The sequence below is a fragment of the Lissotriton helveticus genome, chromosome 12 (genome assembly GCF_964261635.1).
Source record: "Lissotriton helveticus chromosome 12, aLisHel1.1, whole genome shotgun sequence".
Taxonomy (NCBI): Eukaryota; Metazoa; Chordata; class Amphibia; order Caudata; family Salamandridae; genus Lissotriton; species Lissotriton helveticus.
The window spans coordinates 610,669,329-610,690,345 of NC_136073.1; the positions used below are offsets into that span (position 1 = coordinate 610,669,329).

Consider the following 21,017-nt stretch of genomic DNA (forward strand, 5'->3'; position numbering starts at 1 on the left):
AACGAGTTCGCTCGTGCATCATTCGAGCACCCGGTAATAAGACCTTTTGATTTACTTTTTAAACGGAACTGTTTCCCGCCTACAACGGCTTGACTGTGCACACGCCCACAACCGTTTAACTTTTCTTCTGGGACACCGTGCTATTCACGCGGCAACTTTGCCTCACAATATTAATTCACCCTCAGAGAAGAGCCATTCACTGAGTGCATGATATTTCAAACACATTGGTACACAAATCCAGGCACCAACTACAATCTAATATGCCTAAATATATTTATGTTATTTAGAGTGTGGACCCTCATGTAGTTATTTTTGGTTTGAATTTAGATTTCCCCTGAAGAAGGGTACATGAGTGCATGAAATGCATTGGGAATACCTTTCAATGAATGATGTTACATTATTAGAAGATGATTAAAACAACATAATCGATATGTGGGATATATTCATAGACTGAATTAAACGTTACCATTTTTGCAACAAACATTGCTTTCAAAAATATTGAGGACATTAAAACTTTAACTGAATAATCGCACATGTGATTCTTGCAGCGCTCAGAGGGTCGTCACCTAAATGTAGAGGACGCATATATGGTTATATGTTATAAACGTTTGTCAACAGTGGGGCCCAAAGATCCATTTATTTATTTATAAAGTTTTGTTGCACTTAATGTCAATTCAGGGCACCATGCGGCCCGGTTGCTTTCCCTCCCTCTCTCCTGGATGGCAGCCTTCCCTTCCGGTAAAGAAATGGATGGAGCTTCCCAAGGCCATAGCTGCAAACATTTTTCTAACGTGTGCCACCAAGTCCTCCCAATTTATGTGACAACTAACTGCTGATACACCTTGATCTAGGGAATGCATACAAGAGGCAGCCTTCCAGAAAGACTTGCTATCCTTTGTGTGGGCTGTGCAACTTAGAAGTGACCACTGCTGGGAGATTATTTCTTTCCTCATCCTATTTATAGTTAAGTTAGAGGCTTTGCGCCAAGTGGTCAATAAGCTACGATCACAGGCATGTGTCTAAAGCCCTTCAAAGTAGTCTACCTGTGAACAGCTGTGATGAAACCATTGAGGGCACCCAGACTGTGGTCCGAGAGGGAGACATATCCAGTCACAGAGAGCAACAAAGAAGATTACAATTGCTTCTCCAGTATCATTCTTGCATAGGCAGTCCAAAACCTTCAGATTTGGATCCATATGGCGACATGTGCAAGGCAAAGATGCTATTGAATGGGCAAGAATGGGAGCTGGTGACATAGGCAGTAGCCATGCATTTTTAAAGGGAGAAATACTGTGCATACTGCTGTGCAACTACACCTCGAGAACGAGAAAAGCTGTGGAAGAGGCATCAAAATTGACAACCCGAACAGAAACAGCCTTTAATGGATATTGATCTATTCTCCTACACTAACTTCATCTTAATTATGCAGCATGTTTTGGTAAGAACTCATACTTAAGTGTAAGAAAATATTTTTCCTTCGAGTGTGGTCAGCATTTCCTGAGGGTTTGCCGTTGAACGCAGCTGTCTTACTCCCTTTCTGTCTACCTTTTGGTTTCAAGGGAGTATACTTCTGTAAAAAAAAGTATGTTATATCACATTTCTGTTTCACTCATACCTCACACCATCTATCAGTTCCAGTCAGTGTTAATCTGGCAAATAAGGGAAAGACGGTTACTTCAATGCTGGCTGAATTGTGAAATCCTGGTAGTTCACTTAAGCCACTAATTTCATGAAGAGCCACCATTTACCCAGCAGCAAATCGACTAAGGAAGTGAGCTTGATTCTCTGAATATCAATCAATTAATCATATTTATTTCGGTTTAAAAAACCATAAAAGATATACAAGAGCATTTTAAACATCATAATATTAACACATTTCAAAAGCTACCGCCAAGCCAAAAGTTAAAAACAGATAATGTTTAAATCTATTACATAAATTAAACATACTGAGGAGAAGCAGCAAATACCGTTATAGGAAGCCAAAATCTATTTGCATATGGCTTGCAGACATTTTGATAAGTTGCTTGAATAAAAAGATCAATAGAAAAAGTGCAAATGCTTTAGTGCAATAGGAACATCAATCTATCAATTATCTTGTTAAATCTTAAAGTGCAAGTGCAGTCAAGTAAAGTAACATTTTTACTTAAATTGGTAGAAAAAAGTACAAATTCAAAGCAGAAATAGCAACATTTCTAGTATCATATGCTAAAAGTTCAATCCTTCCTTTGCCCTTATTAAACCTGTATCAAACAAATACCTACCAATACTAACAAGCACTGGCGTTGCCAATAGGTCTCGCATTTACGCGAGTTTGAGCTATTTGCATTGTAAATGACAATTACTTTTATTTATGTTTTTGTTTTTAAAACGTAAATAAAAGACCTTGTCATTTACAATGCCAATAGATCTAAATCTCGCAATTGCGAGACCTATTGCATTGCAAATGCTTTTTGTTTCTGGCTTCTTTATGGTGTTATCAGTCGTTGGTAGGAGTGCGCTTTACCTCCGAGATGAACGAGTACTTAAGATGGCCATGATGTATGCCTATGACTATGCTGACTTACTGCAATGTCAATTGAGATGTTGTTGGTGCAACTATGTGGAGGTTACAATGTGACAGACCGCTCTGACCCAGCTGGGTAAATATTATAACCTACAACAGTGACAAGATGTGGATTATATCTGCAAGACGAGAGCAGTCTCCTACAATTCGTGGGTTAAAAAAAAACAAGCGCCAAAGAAAGCAGGAAACAATTAACAAGGGGGATTGCCTGTTGTGAGCAGAGCCTGGTGGGGGGGCGGGAATGCGAGCGAGGGGAGGAGAATGGAGGGGGAGGCAAGACAGAGGCAAGGAGTGTGGCAAATGGCCGGAGGAAAGCCGGAGAGACATGGGAGAAGCTGCTAATTAGGGGAGGAGAAGCCGCAGAGCGCACGCTGGGCGAAGCCCTTTGATGTGCTGTGCGGCCGTGAATGCGCGTGCTTGTTTGCTCACGTGATTCACGTGAACTTAATGAAAACCGCACGAACGAAACCCTTGGTTTCACAAGTTTTTTGAGCACTTGAATTCTCGCTCCCTCAATGCGCTTGCGCGCATTGATAGGTCGCGAGACCTAAAAACCATTTGGGAGGTATCGGTTTTCAGTAGTCTTGCTGCCTCGTGGCCAGATCTAATACCCAGTAACCAACAAATATGTTTGGTCCATTTCTGTCTAGATTTTATATAAGCTGGGCAGAAGAATAATAAATGGAAATAGTCTTCTCTTACACCTGATTGGCAGAGGGCAGTAGTTACCAAACTGTGCGCCGCGGCACCCCAGTGCGCAATCAGAACTTGCCTGGGGCGCTGCGCGGCTCATGGGGACTTGGGAAAGGATCTCCTCTACTGTAACTAACCCGATGCTTTCCTTCCATTGGTGATGTTGAAATCCAAGGTAGTGCGCAACTACAGCTGAGCGTGGCGTCTTTTAAAACCCACCATGTTTGATTTGTTTGCAATGCTATTCCTTCATTTGCATACTACTGTACAGCTTCATTATAAATACATGTTGTTACGTTTTTGGAATGTGCATTTGTGGGCCCGAGCAATCCATGTGGGAATACTATACAGAGGAGTTAGGAAGCCTCACCTGTCAGCATCTGGAATGCTTTGAACAAGCGTGATTGAGAGCAATCAGTACAGTGCTGCCGAGTATTATTGCTGCCCTGTTCTGCAGCCCCTCAAGTAATCACTTCTACGAGGGAAATCAGGTAATTATGATCATGTATAGCGAAGGGGTCATGTCCAGATCAGATGACTGGAGAACTAAATGTGTTATGTGCTTTATAATCTTTCCTGCCACTTATAAAAACAAAATACCACGTCGTCAGTTAGCTTCCAAAACAGTGACTCCAAACTGCTTACGCACCCTCCCCGTTCTTTCACATATTCACAACTCTATAAAGCACAGCATTGTAATACAGTGGCACACGAGTGTTCATAAACACACATCTATTGAAACGTGCTCACACTTATGACACACCAATCTGCAAGATTCTGTTCAAAGGTGTTTTTTCCTTCTTAATCAAGGAGGGGGACTGAAAGGGCTGTTTAACGGGGTCCAGAGTACATGCCCCAATACTGAGAACAAAGAAAGGTACGCAGTTCCCCAAGGCGAATGGAACAACGTGAGTGGAGACAAATAGGAGGGGAATCCGCCTAAACGGAACTAGAGTCCTCACACACCCAGTAAGCTAGGTGTCATGCTTCATCATATGGACTCGCTCCTCGTCGGGGGGCTCTTTAGCGGAGATCTTCTGTTACTGCTGTATGGTGCAGTGGGTGCGAGGGCCCTAGGGGTAAGTGTAGATGTGAGTGAGTGATTTTAAAAAAGGATGAATAATCCACAAGAGAAATTTAATGAAGTGGTCATTCACCTTATTAAAAATACAAAGGAGAGGCTGCTCGCTGGCTCAATGGGCCAGGGGAGCAACGCTCTGCTCTAAAATTGTGGTTGACATGTTTCACGGAGTGTGTTCAAAATGATACTGTGCATTTCACTAGGACCTATAAAAGCTATCTACACACGGAGGTAAGGTGGATGAGTTCCTACCTACCACTATTCTTACGTGCGAGCACGTTGTGCTGCCAGATACAGGAGTAACCTAACTAGGTGATGGTGCTGGCTTCTACGATATTCTCAGCAATTGACACCACAGTGTTGGGTGTCCTGTCCTTAGCCTTTGGGAGTTTGGAATATTAGAATGGTGTTGTCTGCAGATAAAAGGGCGGGCGCTGGCACCCCACCTAACTTGGGAGAATCATGTTTGCAGCCCAATAAATATTCCAGTACGTCATTTACATACAGTGAGAATAAGGGGGAAACATCCTTTACAACGCAACTTTTACCACGCAATGCCTTTACATTGCAACTTTTACAATGCAAACCATTACAACGCATTGCGCTGGGGGGCGCTCTAGGATAGGGAATAGATTTAATTTACTATCCAACACCTTCCCTACTATCCACGGGGACTGGAGTTGGAATAGTAAATTAAACTATTCACTATCCAGCACGCCAAAGCGCTATGCTTTGTAAATGCATGCGTTGTAAAACTTGCTATGTAAAAGCATGCGTTGTAATGTCATACATCCGAATAAGGTGGGTGCCAGTACACATCCCTGCCTTACACCCTTGTTTACTTTGATTTGCTCAGTAAGCTCACCATTCGGACCCCATCTGACCCGTGCAAAATTATCCTCATGTAATCTCATGATTTGCATGAGTATTTCCCCCGGTACCCCTTGGTTTTTTAGAGATTTCCAGAGTAGATTTCTAGGGATTGAATCGAAGGCAGCCTTCAGATCAACAAAGGCGATGTACAGATGACCCTTATTAAGCACTGTATATTTCCGACTCATGCAGAGGAATTTAAAAACCTGGTCAATTGTGCTTGTTTTAACTCTAAAACCAGCTTGATAAAATACTATTCTCCTCAATCCAAACATTTATTCTCCTCAATCCAAACATTTAATTATGTTAAAATTTGTCAGGCATATATTTTTTGTAAAACGTCTATTAAACTAATTGGATGATAATTTGAAGGGTCTTGGCGATTACCTTTTTTTAAAATTGTTGTAATATCAGCCCCTTTCTATGACTGGTATGGCTGCACCTGCGACTGAATTACAAAAAAAGTTGATATAGGGGCCCCAGATCTCTTTATTGTGCCTCAGTAAATCTCTGGGTATTTTATCTGAACCTGGAGCTTTTCCACGTTTTACCGCATCCATATCTGACAAAGTGTTTTCCAAACTAAATTGTAGAGAGGCTGTGATTGGGAGTGTGACAATCTTGCATTTCAAATTCTGTGTCACTCATAGATGTTGAATATAGGCGGGAGAAATGGCTGACCCATGTTTTCGCATCTAAAAAAAGGTCTTAACTACATCTCCCTGCCATATTTCCTTTGGATATCAATCGCCAAAAGCTGGAGTGGTCCTTCGCTTTGGCTGCACTGATCAGTTCTGTCCGTATTCTATCAGCCCCATTTTTCTTAGTTTGCTCTAACAATGTCTTGTACCTATTCCATTTCTCTCTTAAGGACATTATATGTTTTGCTTTTGTTGCCAAGATAAGTTCCTTTTTTGCCTCACAGCATTCTTTATTATACCAGGGATTTTCTAAATTATTTATATTAGTTTTCCCCCTTTTACAATCCTTAGGAATCTTACTTGGGATAGGTGTCAAAGCGTCTACCAATGCGTGATGTATATTCATAATTGGGAAATCTGCAACAGGAAGATCAACGTATGGTGCAATAATATCTGCAAAGGTATCATATCTGCTTCATAGCTTCGTCATTTCCCCCTATAGAAGGCCACTTTAAGGCTCTGCAATTATTACTTAATAATGGTTCTGTGACACTAGGGTTAATATCTCCATTGTTCAAAGTGGTTGGGTGAAAAAAAAGGGATAGTAGTGTCAAGCATAGGGGTAATGATCACCGTCTGATCTATCCTCAACAACCAGATCATGTCAAATTGGCCAAGGGTTAATAGATACCAATATATAATCAATACAACTCTTGTAGTTATTCCTGCTAAATGTGGCTGCGCTTGGGCTATCAGAAAGCAGTCGACCATTGCAGGCTCTGAGTCCATGTCCTGACACTAATCTCATTAGTTGTACAACAGCAGCTGAACAGGGTACTCCAGGCTACTTTCCAACGGGGGAATCTTATTTGCCATGTCTTCTTCTTTGAAAATATTTTCAAAACCAACAACAGGTTCAAATTTACAGTTAAAATCTCCACCCACAACTACCCTTGCCCTTGGGTCAATTGAACATAGAAATTGGTCAAATTATTCTATTGCAGGTGATTCTTTACTAACTAAGCTCGGTCTGTTATATTTTATTTATCAGTTTTGTGCTGCGTTTGGATCTTCACACCAACTATATCCTGTGAAGGAGAATCCAACTGATATATCAATACATAGGTGATTTTTATCCATAGGTGATTTTTATCCATATAACAAGACCTCCCGATGGCCCCCCTCTGACCGAAGGAATAGCATTACCGCTATATGTTATGAATCCTACTTTATGAGGAATTTCCAAAGCCCAAGTTTCTTGCAATAGTATTATTTCACTTAGCCCGATGTACTCCTGCCACTCTACGTCCACTTGTTTGCTTGTCAGTCCTGCTATGTTCCAGGAAGTGAATTGTATTTTTGATTGCCCTTTGTTCCTTATTTGCTGATTGGTTGCTATTTCTGTCTCATTCCCTGGTTCTAAACTTCCATCGCCCATATTCTCAACGTGGCAGTTATAATTAAGGGAATCCATTCCATTAGGGTGCAACGGCTGGTTGACCTAAAAAACAACCACACTATTGCTAGGCACAAGTACTGGTACCACATCCAATATATCATGAGGCCTAACCGCTTCTTGTTTGTCAAACCTAGCCTGTCTCGAGCCCTATCTGGAACTAGTTATCTTGAATATTGGATAAGGAAGCAAGTATTAGAGTCGGATACTCATCGGCTAAATGTGGTTCATATTGTGTTGCAGATAATTGTCAGTCTTGGGCATTTACATCTGACAGGGCATCAAACCTATTGAACAGCGAGGGTGGAAAGGGGTTATTTGTAAGTGAACCAAGTGCATGTTTGTAAAAATATCCCAGAGGAAGAACAGATACCACTACTCTGGGGGTGTAATGTCTCACAGTGGTTTAGTAAGTAGCGAACCATCTGTGGGTGGCGAAAATTAACTACAATACAGTCGCAATCAATATGCTTGGGGCATGCACCCACCCACCCAACCAACCCTACGAACCATTAACATCTCTCTAGTAGCAGACGGATGAAATCTTTTATGTTTTGTTAACCAATCCACAGTTTTGTTACGTAACTCAGCCCGCGTCTCCCTTTGGCCCTCCCTGAGGACAGTTACACCAGCCAAAATTAAAACGTATGGGTACGCGGCTGGCAGTAAACTCAACACATCAATGCTATGTTTCAGGTAAGTGTTAGTTGAGTTATCTACTGGATTATTGGACATGGTGCTTGGTACGGTGCCTGAATCGAAGTGTTCAGAATAAGTATTATGCGAACCCCCACATTTCTCACTCAAGCCTTTAGGATCTTTCTGTGTTTTACCTTTCAGAGCAATGTTATTTGTCATACGGCCATCCTTCACTTTACCATCTGGGTTTTACAAAATCCTACTTTGGTTACCATCTACTACAATATTTGAACCTACTTTTTCTATGGTATTTGGTTGTTGGATTGTGTTCGTACACTTAAAGTTATTTATAGAAGTGCCCATACGTTCAAGTTTTTCCCATAATAGGGTAACTTTCTTTTCAATCAGTACAAGGACATGAGCTGTCACGGATCCCAATACAGAGCCCTCGACAATAGCATGAATTACGGTCGAAGCGTCCACAGTACTTCGTGATTTGGAATAGGATAGAAGAGGGCCAGTTCATTCTGAGTGCCAACCAAAATAGTTTTCATTGGATCATATGGATCTGTATTTTTAACACGATTTTCAGGTTTCTAAAATCAGAGGATTTGCAACCCCGTGCTCTGGTGGTTGTGCCGGGTACTTCAGGGGCCATAGATTGTGGTTGTTCTAAAATTATCACGGAGCGATTTAATGGGACATTTGAGGGCTTTGTGAATAACGATCTTTGTGTAGGATCCCCCAAAACAGGGTCAGAAGTACCCAGTGAAGACCGTCTCTGAAAATTCGATGGATCCAAGGAGAGACGTTGTTCTGTTATTTCCATTTCATGGGTCAATAATGACTCTGCCCGGAGTAAAAAAGCGTCCAGTGTACCCAAAACTCCTTTTAGTTCATTCCTTATATTGCCTTAAACGCTGGGCATCGCAAGAACAGACAAATGGATCCCCACCGATGAACACAAATGTTGCACAACAATACCTGCCCGCTACTGCTTGTAACCACACAGATGTCCAGATGTCAGGGGGGTGCCCCAGCCCAGCCTCCTCCGGGCACAGACTGGCACGCCCTTGGCCAGGGCTTGGCTCTGGCGCGTCCCGGGCACGCCCCAGCGCTGCGGGAGGCCAGCAAAGATTCTTATTGCGCCTCCATGTGGGGCGGGCCAACAGCGTCACGTCAGGCGCCAATGGGGGGCTACTGGGTAGTGTAGGCTGGTTCCCCTTACGGCGGGAGAGTGGTGAAAGCAGTGGCAGTTCCCCTCATGGCAGGCAGCTGAAAACTGGTGGCTGTTCCCCTCACAGCGAAGGAATCCACTGTCTGCTGGCGTTCTGCGCTGCAGGAGGCCGGCAAAGGTTCTTATCGCACCTCTGGGGGCGGGCCAACAGACTCGCGTCAGGCGCCAATGGAGGGCTGCTGGGTAGTGTAGGCGGTGAGGGCCATTCCCCTCACGGCAGGAGAGTGGTGAAAGCAGTGGCCATACCCCTCACGGCAGGCAGCTGAAAACTGGTGGCCATTCCCCTCACGGTGAAGGAATCCACTGTCTGCTGGTGTCTGAATATTGTCTCTGGGACCTGTGACCATACTGTGGATAAGCCCAAGAGGCTCTTTGTAACTCTCAATATAGTCGAACAGAGCTCCAAGATGGCCGGCTGCCTAAACAGAGTTCCGAGATTGCCGGCTGCCTAAACAGAGCTGCGAGATTGCCGTTCCTTAGGATTCCGAACAGGGTCTTTCAATTGGCCGCAGCCGCGAGTGCATCAAGGAGTCGCTGGCGCTGCTGATCTTGCTGTACCCCCGCTGTGTCTCCAACGCCCACGCCGTCCCCAGAGGATCTCTGCTGGCCTGTGGACCCTCGGGGAAGAGAGGGCAGGAGGCGAAGGCGCGGTGCGGTGGCCAATAGGTTGGCGGCGGCTGCCCAAACGGACAAGAGACTGCTGTTCAGCACCCAGACAGCACAGGCTGCGCCGTGAAGTGGGGAAGCAGAGTAGCCGGACGCGTGTGGGAGCGGGACACAGGTTACCACTAGTCTTACCTGCTTCCAGAACAAACTAAGATCCTGCTTACCGAACGAACTTCTCCTACTTGGAAGTGGTCTGAGTGGTGGAAATACACCAGTAGTGGAGCTGCGGGCCGTGAGAACCACTAAAACACGGCCGGGGGCTATTCCCTAACAACACAGGAGCCGCGGGGCTATTCCGGGCAGAAATGGGGGGGGGGGATCACTGTTAGCGCCCCCAGCTCACCTTTTGCAGTAGGCATCGCCCAGGTAGGAGAACAACAGTGCCAAGAGACTCCCTAGATAAAAACAATATATATATGTCCAACAGGAGATTCTGATAGAGGATTCGCTGACTCCGGGTGTCATAGCAGTTTACAGAGGCTTTATACCAGCACTTTGACTCTTGTACTCCCTTGCCAAGTGTTTTACAAGGCGGCTAATATAAAGACATAGTCTACGCAACTTTAACACGAACCTTGCTTCCAGACTCGGGCATCAATGTGCCGACTTAAAGCATTCTGGGTGCTGTAGTCTCAGTTGGTGTTTGCTGATGAGCTAGCCTTTCAAACCAAGCCCAGGTGATATATATTAACAAGGGGGTCTATAAGTACTGAATAGCACCGAATAGATCCTTCCTGAGCCCCAGACACCGGAGCTTAAAGACACAGCCAGGCATGGAGGTGGAGTTGGAGGTTGACCCCGTAGGTCCAGCACAAAGAAGGATAACAAGGAGTATAACTTCTCAACAATCCCAGGAACTAATCAATGGTAACACCCTCCCCCAAGGACTCATCACTCACTTCTTTCAGGTCACCAGTGATCCAACAGCCTTGGACGAGGGGCAAGTGGAGACAGAGACCGTCTCCAAACTATCAGGAAACCCAAAGACCAACAAGGGTCAGAGGGGGCACTATTCCTGTGAGCCTGCCACCACACAGAAAACTGGGAGTCCTGAGACTAGTCCTAAGCCCACTGCCAGGGCAAAAAGCCCAATATGGATCACAGCTGATATCCATCAGTGGCCCATAGTGGAAGAGGATGATGAGCACAAGGAGGTGGTCGCAGCTAATCCCTCAATGAGCACATGCAAGAGAATGAATCCAACAATGACACCCTGGGTAAATCAGAAGATAACTTCCCCTGGAATAGATGCCTTAACTACCTCATTCCTGCAAAAACTAGAACAGTCCATCGAACGAACACTGGATGCAACACCAATAAATCCAGGAAGAACCGCTGACCTGAGAACGCTCCAAATAGAGGTTTGGAGCTCAATGGGCCTAGCAGATCAGCAGGACGCAACGGAAGAAGCTACTCTTAAAGAGTTAAACCTGTCAGCAATAAGAGAAGTACAGGACACAATGGCTAGGGCGTTGCTATGGCAGTCCACAGAGATGGAAGTACAAATTGATTTACTGCACTCAATGGCTCAGCACCTGGTGCGCCAAGACGACAAGCTGGCAAAACTAGAGGCGTCACTTGAAGTCCATAATGCCAATTCGGCAAATACTAACTCCTGTGCCGCCATCATAGAAAAATGGTCAGGGCTACCAGATGTATTAAAGGACATGCTGGCATTTGCCAAGGGACAAAGGGAGACGCTCCCTTTAGAACAAACAATCCTAAAGACATCAGCTGCGAAGACGGCGCTACCAGATATTACCAACTATTGCCCAGCAGATAGCTGCCTACCCAAGGAGCCACCAGCAGGGCCAAGCAATAAGAACACCACAGAAGCACAAGGGAACGGGGACTCTGAGGCCCTACCACTTGACACAACTATTGACGTTTCACATGGTGTTGCTTCTCCGGCGGAGAAGGTGGATGGAGTATTGGCAGGAGCAGAAGCACCGCTGTCAAGGAGGGCGAAGAAAAAGCTGAAGAAACAACTGAAAAAATCCAAAGCCAAAAGAAGACAAATATTACCAGCAATACCAACTTCTGGTGCCACAGAGAACAAAAACAGCTCAAAGCCACTTTTCCCCATTTTTAGCTTCAAACAGGTAACCAAGGCCAACATGACAAGGGACGAACTCTCTGTGTCAGGGGAGGCCCAAAGCCAACAGAATACCTACTGGGAGGGCCCACAAATAGTCGGGCAAACTTTAGCGAGGACCTATGATGAGGAAGTTCAGCAGAGCACATCACAGGAGGAAGCCTGCACACAATCCAGGGCCTCTAGCTCCTCAGGTTGGGAACAACACAGGACTGAAAGAAATCCTAAAACAGACCAGGACGAGCCGCAAGAAGAACAAATAGAGGCAGAACCGCCAAACAGGGTGACAGGCAGACATCAGCCAGGTGACATCCATAAAAACCTACTAAATCTGAATTTCCAGAGGTATACCATCTCGGGAGAAGGGCCGACATTGCGCACCTCTAAGCATAAAAATCAACCTGCAATACATGAGGTGTTGCTTACTCCCAGATATACAGCCAAAGGCTCGTATGACATTCTAAATAGGTCTAACATTGTCCGCCTCTTTGGTCACATTGAATCCTTGGCACAAATCACCTCAGATAAGACAGAGTGGGTAATGTTTAGAAGTCTGGAGAAGGATACCCATGGTGACTCCACTCAGGTCGGATTCTTACAACAGCAGGCTCAACATGCCATCCTCAAGGAAGCGCCACATCTTGCAGAATGGGGTATTGAAGTTACTGTCCTCAGTGCGCCAAAATATCCACACGTCCTTACGCCTAATCATGATCAGCAAGAATCTTCATCAGTCCTCAAAGGTACAATGACCAAAAGCCTAGGTGGGGGGCGAAAACAGGGAGGCCAAGAACCCCGTTAAAAATTAATATCTTGCATAGAGACATGCAGCGAAGAGTGCAGCCGCTCCAGCAAGTACTGGCCCACACGGAGGATATATGGCGACAGGGTCCCTAATCAAATATTCAGCAATGAAAACAGAAGATGTTCAAACCTAATTAGTGGCCAAGATCGCAAGCTAACCCTTATCTCATGGAACATTGCCGGGTTAAGTAACATTTTTAGAGACAAGGCCTCACTAGATTATCTCGCAAAGGGGGACGTATTGTGCTTTCAGGAGACCTGGGCTAGGTCAACTACCCCAATTGGCGGCTTCTACAAACATTACATACCAGCGACCAAAAGGACTATCCTTGGACGCCCGTCTGGGGGCTTATCCATTTTTTTAAGTCACACTTGCAAATTTAAAATCAAAGAAATAAAAGTAGAGTCATCTGACCTTCAAGCCATTACAATAGAGGGGCTGAAAACGGGACAACAGCCCCATCCTCTGTTATTAATCAATTGTTACATTAATCGAACCAAACTTCAAACGCATCAGGCCATGGAATCCCTCACCAGCATTCTGGAAGCCATACTCATTAGATTTGAGCATTATAACGTGATAATTGCGGGAGACTTCAACACAAGAGGTCTGGGTCAGACCTCTGTCGCACCCCAAGGGAAGAAGTCGGGCCCACCGATTTCACTTCTCACAAACTTTAACTTACAATCAACTCATGGGACAAAAAAAATCAGCCATCCCTTATGGATCGCTAAACCGACCTTCAGGAATGTCTCCACCATTGACTATATTTTCATCAATGAAGGGCTGGCCCTTAAATTATGTGACTTCACTGTGGACGATAGAGACGAAAGCGATCACAGGCCTCTCTGCGCCTCCTTTAATCTGGCGCAGGAACAAGTGGACCCCCAGTAAGTAATTGGTGCAACCACAGGCGATGAACATCATCTAGTCCTCAAAAGAATAAAATGGACGGCCAACCTCAGTCACAGCCTGACGAATTATTTAGCCAAAATGGAGGAAGAACTAAAGACACAAGATATAAAGAACATCACACATTTTTGGGAAACACTGGTAATGGATTTACAGAAGAACTTGGGTAACACCAACCAATCAAGAAGCAGCCAAAGTCAATCCAGGTCAGAACGTCAAAAATCGTGGAGCCTGACACAAAGCAAACAAGTCCTTAACAAGGCAATCAAGGCAAAAAAGAAAGGCATCGACTTGTCACAGATGCCCCCGATCCCTGCCTTGCGAGCCACTCATACGAAGAAAGTCTGGGAGTTGAAAAGACAGTGGACAGAAAAGAACTGGCTTAAAGTATTCTCCCTAATTAAATAAAAAGACAATAGCAAGCTATGGCGATACATTAACAGTCTGAGCTCTGGAAGCCAGAGCAAAGAAAATGTGTTGCAGGCAACGTGTGGGAAAAGTATGTGAAGGGTCTGTACACCTGTGGAGTAAATAAGATGGACTCTCTCAGCTCAGAGTGGTCGCAGGTGGCAGCTGTAACCATTAAAACTAAGAGCGCGCTGAAAGATATTACAGTGCCCAGTCAGCCCGTAAATTTATACAGAGGAGGAGACTGTAAGGTACATTAGGGCTACAAGAACAGATGGGGCCCCTGGCCCAAATGGTATTCCCGCCCAGGTCTTCAAAACTGCCCCTGCCTTTTTTGCAACCATACTTACCCCGCTATACAATCATTCATTCTCCACAGCAATCTTACCAACATCCTGGAAAGGCTTGGTCTTATTTCCAATACATAAGAAGGGAGACCACTCGAACCCGGCTAATTACAGGCTCATAGCCCTTCTTGATATAGAAGCCAAGGTATATGCCCGCCTATTACTAAGGGACCTAGAGGCCTGGGTGGACAAGAACGGCATTCTCCCGCCTTTTCAGACTGGCTTTAGGGCCAATAGCTCCACCATGGATAATATCATAGCGCTCTCCTACTTCTCGAAGCAATATGTTTTGAGGAATAAGCTGCCCCTGTTTTGCTGCTTCATAGACTATTCCACGGCCTTTGACCGAGTCAATCGAAGACGGTTATGGGCAAAACTCAAATCTTGGAGGATCCCTCAAACCCTGCTAAAAGCTATAAAAGCCCTCTATGAGAAGACATGGGTCCAGGTCAAATTAAGTCCAACAATCACAACATCAAGATTTTAAACTAATACCGGACTAAAGCAGGGTTGTGTTTTGGCCCCCCTACTCTTCAACTTGTACACAGCAGACATGGGGCAAGCCCTGAAAGACGCCAACTTAGTACCTCCGAGATTGGGGAAGTTTGTCCTGGGAACTCTCCAGTATGCGGACGATACGGTGGTCATGGACCACACCAGGGTGGGGCTCCAAAGAGCATTAAATAGTCTTGCAATATACAACAAGGAAAATAGCCTACGGATTAATGAGAGCAAGACCAAGATAGTAATGTTTGGTAAATACCCCCACAAAAAACAAGCAACATGGTCTTTGGGTGAGCACTGAATCAGGACAGCCACATCCTACAATTATCTGGGGGTATGGGTGTCGGAGAGGGCCACTGCAGTCAAACACAAAGGAGTTAACACTGAGAATTAACAAAATAATCCTGTCTTTCAGATGTCTAAGCCATCGCCTAGTTAGTCCATCAATAGAACCCATGTTGACTGTACTTAGGGCAAAACTGATTCCCGCTATCATGTATGGTCACTTAGCCTTCCCAGGAGCACTCGAGAAAGTCATCAATGCGGCCCAGATGAAAGCTTACAAGACTGTGCTACAAACTCCTAGACAAGCAAGGAACACCAGGCTAAGGCTGGAAATAGGTTTGAACCGCCCGGAGTTGGTACTACAGGGGGACCTAATAAAATATTACATCAGAGTACTGAAAGCCCCTGAAAACAATCTTAAACACTTTCTAAAAATTATTTTCAGAGTAGCGGGCTCCCCATGGCACCCCAAGTTGGAACAAGCAATCGACCTATTGAAAATCGAGGGAAATACCATGCCCCTTCAGGAAATCCCTTATTCTGCCTGGGCCCAAGCTGTAAAGCGCCAAGTCCAGACCATCTCATTTGAACTGCATCGCTCATCACTCCGGTACAACCCTCTCACATTGGCCCTGGCCAAGTCATACACTCCTGGCAAATTGCAACCATATTTGCAAGACTCACTTTCAACTCAAGCAAGAAAGAAAATTCTGTATTTACGCCTCCTGGCCCTTAAGATTTTGGATTTTAACCCAAAATGGGCCCGAACTGACAGTACCATCTCCTGCCGGTTATGCAACTCCCACATCGAATCTTGGCTACACCTTTTATGCTGCTGTTCAAAGCTGGCCAGCGATCGTCATCGTCTGCTGCGCCCAGCCCTAAGGAACTTGGGCTTCAGAACTTGCAGAGAGGCCTCGGACTGGTGCTTTTTAGAAACCACAACTTGTTTACTTACCAGGGTTGGCAAGTTTATCCATCAAGTTAGAATTGCACTTGGCTTTCATCAAAAGGCCACAGAACTGAGGGGTCCTGTCATTCTGCAATGAAAATTATCTGGTGTCCTAACCCTGTTAGTCGTCACCTAATTTAGGGATTTCTTGCAAGGCCACTGGAATCAGAAATCCAATTTGGGGCCAGACAGGGGGCTCGTTAAGAATTTATCTTAATGACAATTAGCATTATGGAGAGAATAACCCTGCTGGACTCTTATACAACTATTTGATCCTTGGAGGTGCAAAGATGCAAAACACTGCCAACTCATCATTTTAATTAAAAAATATATATATATTTTAATTGAAGTTTTAACGGACACAAAGTAGTAAATAGAGCCTGCGTAGCCACAGTGCTATTTTAAAGCTGAACATTGGGTTTTTACTGGGGGTGGGGGGTGTTGTTTATGTGTTTTATACTGTAAAGATTTTAAGTAATCGCACAGTTAATAAAGTTACTTACTCTAGTCGAACCATGGACAAATTGCACAAAGGTTCCTATCGAGGTTACCATCATCATCAAACTGCAGCTTTGCATCTCCATCCGTTTCTGAATCAATACTCAACTCCTCTCTCGTGCATATATCCGATTCTCCACGAGCTTCAATAACTGATAACTCATCTTTTCAACAAAAAAAATCCTGTCTTGGCGACTTTATTCTCTGTCTTGTCCCCTATTACTCAGTACGACTAAAATTACCTCTGAACCTTTATTTATAGCCATTCATACTGCGATCACTGTTCTATTTTGCCATATTTGATAACTTTCGTTATTAACTTTCCTGTCAAACTGATGTAACCCACTTAAGCTATTTGTCTCTAGTTTTATATTAAACACTCATACTTCGAAGGTCTCTGTGGCTCTATATAAGTTTAAATAAATAATAACCCAATATCGACCTCGCAAGCGCTTCAGTCATGTTGGGACTAGAACATTTTGCGTCACAAAAAATCTGTATTGCTGCTAAGAAGTGGAATCCCTAATCAGGGAGGGGAAAAAATGAAGGGCACTGGGAATGCAGCCTTCACTAACTGAGGCTGAGGCACTCGAAAGGAATACAACCATCGCTCCTGCGTAAACAGTCTTCCCGTGTAAGCAACATTTGTTTTTTAGCTATATAGGGGCTCCAAAATGTATAAATTAAGCAATCGCCCAACGCCCATACTCATATAGCCTATAGGTTAAAAAAAATGACATCGGCCCAGCCACAGATCGGAATATTTGCGCCCTTTTCGCGCCTTACCTGAGGTCGCTCTACCGCCTCCTTGGCGCTCTCTTTCCGTCTGCATCCAGGTTGAGGTCCACAAACTTGAGTGCCACACAATGTAGTGTGTCAACAGACGCGCTGTGAAAACAGCGGCTGAGGCCGAACGTTCTGGCCGACAAACTTCAAGTCTGCCGCGCAGCCTTCTCGAGCAAGGGCCGACCTGCCAATGGGTGAGCCGGTGACGCAGGGTGAGAAGTCCTCCACTGGTTGTTTCTCTCGGCAATAGCCATTGGCCATTTTCAAGAGTGACTCCCTCCGTCCCGAGACGTCACGTCACAGTGCATCATTCTGAATGCATTGCCCCGGCTGTGAATCATGTTACAGTGTAGCCTTTATGAGCCAACCATCCCCTGAGCCTGCAACAAGCAGCGCTTCCGCACCTGGCTGAACTTCACAGTGAATACGTATGAATTGTCCCGGGCTGAATTTTATTTAGTTATGTATTTTTATAGAGCGCGGACTTTACCCAAAGGTGTCAGAGCGCTTACAACCAGTTATGTTGCAACAGAGAAATATTACAAAATAGAAGTTACAGCCCCAGTAGGCAGAAGCAGCAGCGCTCCGAGCAGAGGTGCTAGAAATGCACACATTACAGACGGGGGTCCTTACACAGACATTGATTCTACCTCTTGGAGACCGGGGAGGAAACAATTAATGAAAGAATGCATGCTGAAATGAGCTGACATTACAGTTCGTTTCTGGGCCATCTCCTACCGCTGGCTAAACATAGTCTTATTACATTTCCGGAAGGAGAGTTCTTTTAGGAAGGATGATTAAAAAGTGATTTACAGTGAAATCTTTATTGACATTTCATTCACGTTTTTGTGCGCTAATATGTGTTTTGTGTGTGAGCATATATTTGTGTTTGTGCGTCTGAGAAAAAGCATGTATGCCTTTGTGCCACTTTCATCGTGAGCTGTGGAGGGCACGCATGTTTGTATGTCTACATATTTTAGTTCAAGCACCTACCCTTGCTTGTTTCTGTAAGTGTCTATGCGTTTGCCTTTGTCTTTCATGGCACGTTTCAGACTGTTTGCATGTGTGTGTGTTTGTGTGTGCATTGTGAGGGCATGCCTTAGGTGGATGTGCATGTGTTTGCGCACCTGCATGCTTTTGTTTTGTTTTAGTATTTGTGTGTGCCCTTATCTTTCACAGCAGGTCTCTGGGTTAATGTATGTGTTTGCATCTGTTTGGGCATGCAATGTGAGTGTGTGGGTGGGTTGTGTGTGTGTGCCTCCTGTTTAGACTTGATTGCTGCAATGTATCTTTCAAAGTTAAGATGTAAGATGCCAAATAATATTCTGAACTGCCCAATTCTGGTAAATAAGAGCAAAAACAACAGCCTAAACAGTATGGGTCTTATTTAAAGTTTTAAAATGGATGGAGACATGAAGGTTCCTGCTCTCCTGAAGATTAGCTGTTCCACACAAAACCAAATGAGATGCTTATTAACCCCTCCACTGCGCTGAACATTCCGCGCTGGTGCAGAACGTTCTATCGCGCGGGCGGGGCCGAGACTTTCAACAGACGTGCGCAGCACAACCAAGGTAGTGCACGCGACGTCCGCTGAATGTGGCCAGCATTCAAGGGGTTAAATGTTTCATATGGAAATGATTTAGATGATTTGTACGAAAAGAGTCGGAAAGGAGAGATTCCTTTTTATCAAGTATGTTAGTGGCTCTAGGTGTTGTGCTCACAGAGTTTCTTGTGAAGTGATTGGCATTTAGCCATGAATTATTTTTTATTTTAAGAGGTTTATATAGCGCTGGCTAGACCCGGAGGTATCAGAGCGCTTTACATTAGGTTCCACAATGTTACAAGGTCACATCAGTTACAAGTTACATTTGTTGCAAGAAAACATTTAAAGAGAATAGAAGACGAGATAAAAGGAGTGTAGAAGGGTAGGGGAGTAAGGTAGATGGGTAGGAGGGAGGTACGGCAGAGAGACAAAGGAAAGTCTGTCCAAAGTCTGGCTGGGTAGGTGACGGCCGAGGGGGAAGCCCACAGCCCATCTCCTCTATATCTATCAAGGTAGCTCCACCGGGCATCGACCAAACTGCTAGGTCTCAACAGTCGGCGGCAAGTTCGCAGATTCAATGTCTTGAGGAGTGAGCCGGATAGGGGATATGCTTGAGGACTGGTCAATGTCCAATAGTAGTAGCACAACGTGGTAAAGGACTACTAAGGGTCCGAGGGGAGTCGCTGGTGTCTTGATGAGGCGTAGGTATTTGGTAGGTTTTCTGGTGTAATTTCTGGTCCCATCGCGTTCTGTGAGAACTTTGGTTTCCCCATTATGCTGCGTAGAGTTGGTGCCACCTGATGGTCCAGTGTAGTGGCCTCCCCCTCAGTAGTCACTTCCGGGCTAGCGTAGTCCACACCCCAGTTCCCCGTGGGTACTCAATGCACAGGTGATTAATTGCGCCCCAGGAACTCAGTCCATCTGGCAGGCGCTGGGAGGCCTCATTCCAAAGATATCAGTGAGGAGGGAGGTTGATCAAACTGGTTGCAGACTGGATGGTCCGGCGGCCATCTTAAGGTCAGGCGATGACCTCCTGCCGTGCTTCTGACCGGCCTAGGTCAGGAAAGGGGGGGGTTCATACGGGAGACAGCAGGGGGGTCTCACAGCCTACCTCCCGAGCTCCGCAGCGGTGTCCTCGTGGAGTGGGCTGTATCACCTCTCCCGGTCCGTCTCAGCCTCGGGCGCCATTTTGAGTCCAGGTAGCACCAGTGTTGGATCACGTCTAAACTGATGCTGGGGCCGGGGGTGAGAGTGTGCTCCGTGCCCTCAGATGAAGGATGCTGAAATTACCAAGTGTCCGTGGTTTGTACTGCAGGTATGCAGGGGCCTTATGTGCCCCTGGACGATGGCGCTATGGGGGGAGGGGTTCGACGGCAGCTCTGGATCGCTGGCCTGATTTCCGGCTTTTCCCCCGAGCTCGCGGTGGCCTCCTGCGGAGTTTATGCTCAGATTGTCGCCTCCTCAGTCCTCTGCTCCTTGTCTCCCGCTGCGAGGGCCGAATCACAGAAGCCCGATGTTTGGTGCTAGTCTGGCCGATCAGGAGAGGGTGTCAGAGACGGGCCATTTTGACTTGACGTTTCTGGTTCGGGATAGACTCATCACCGGTCTGCTTGCAATGGGGAAATGTTTCAAAAGCAACAAGGATATAGTGTGTACCTGTCTGAGCTGCAGATCTGAGCACCTCTGGGTCATGGACCTTAGAAGGGACATCGGCGACGATATTCAGGGATGCCCTCAGCAGCAAAGTTTCAATATGGCAGAGTTCGCAGGGCTGGGCTGTAAGAAACTGCACGGGCCAACAGCGGAACTCCAGCCGCTCTCTCAAGCCAACTTCTTTATATCCATCTTGTTCCAGTGATGGGCATTCCTCCCGGTGAACCAAAGAATTGCCTTGGTCGTTGCTTGTACGAAACTTCATGGACTTTTCAGCATGGCTCCAGAGCTTACGCTGGTCCAAGCCGAATTCCATCTGAATCGAGAAAGCAACTGGTTTCTGACAAACACTGCATTCAAGATCTCGCCACACGTGCCTA

The 21,017-nt window shown here is 45.4% G+C and overlaps 1 protein-coding gene across 1 annotated transcript in view; it reads right to left on the bottom strand.

Annotated features, from left to right (window-relative positions):
- Window positions 1-17,633, bottom strand: part of HASPIN (histone H3 associated protein kinase) — a 775,218-nt gene extending 757,585 nt beyond the window's left edge. Inside the window, exon 1 of the mRNA XM_078671435.1 lies at window positions 17,442-17,633. The gene's annotated coding sequence lies outside the window, so the exon portion shown is untranslated. The remainder of the gene's footprint in view (window positions 1-17,441) is intronic.
- Between the last annotated feature and the right edge of the window lie 3,384 nt (window positions 17,634-21,017).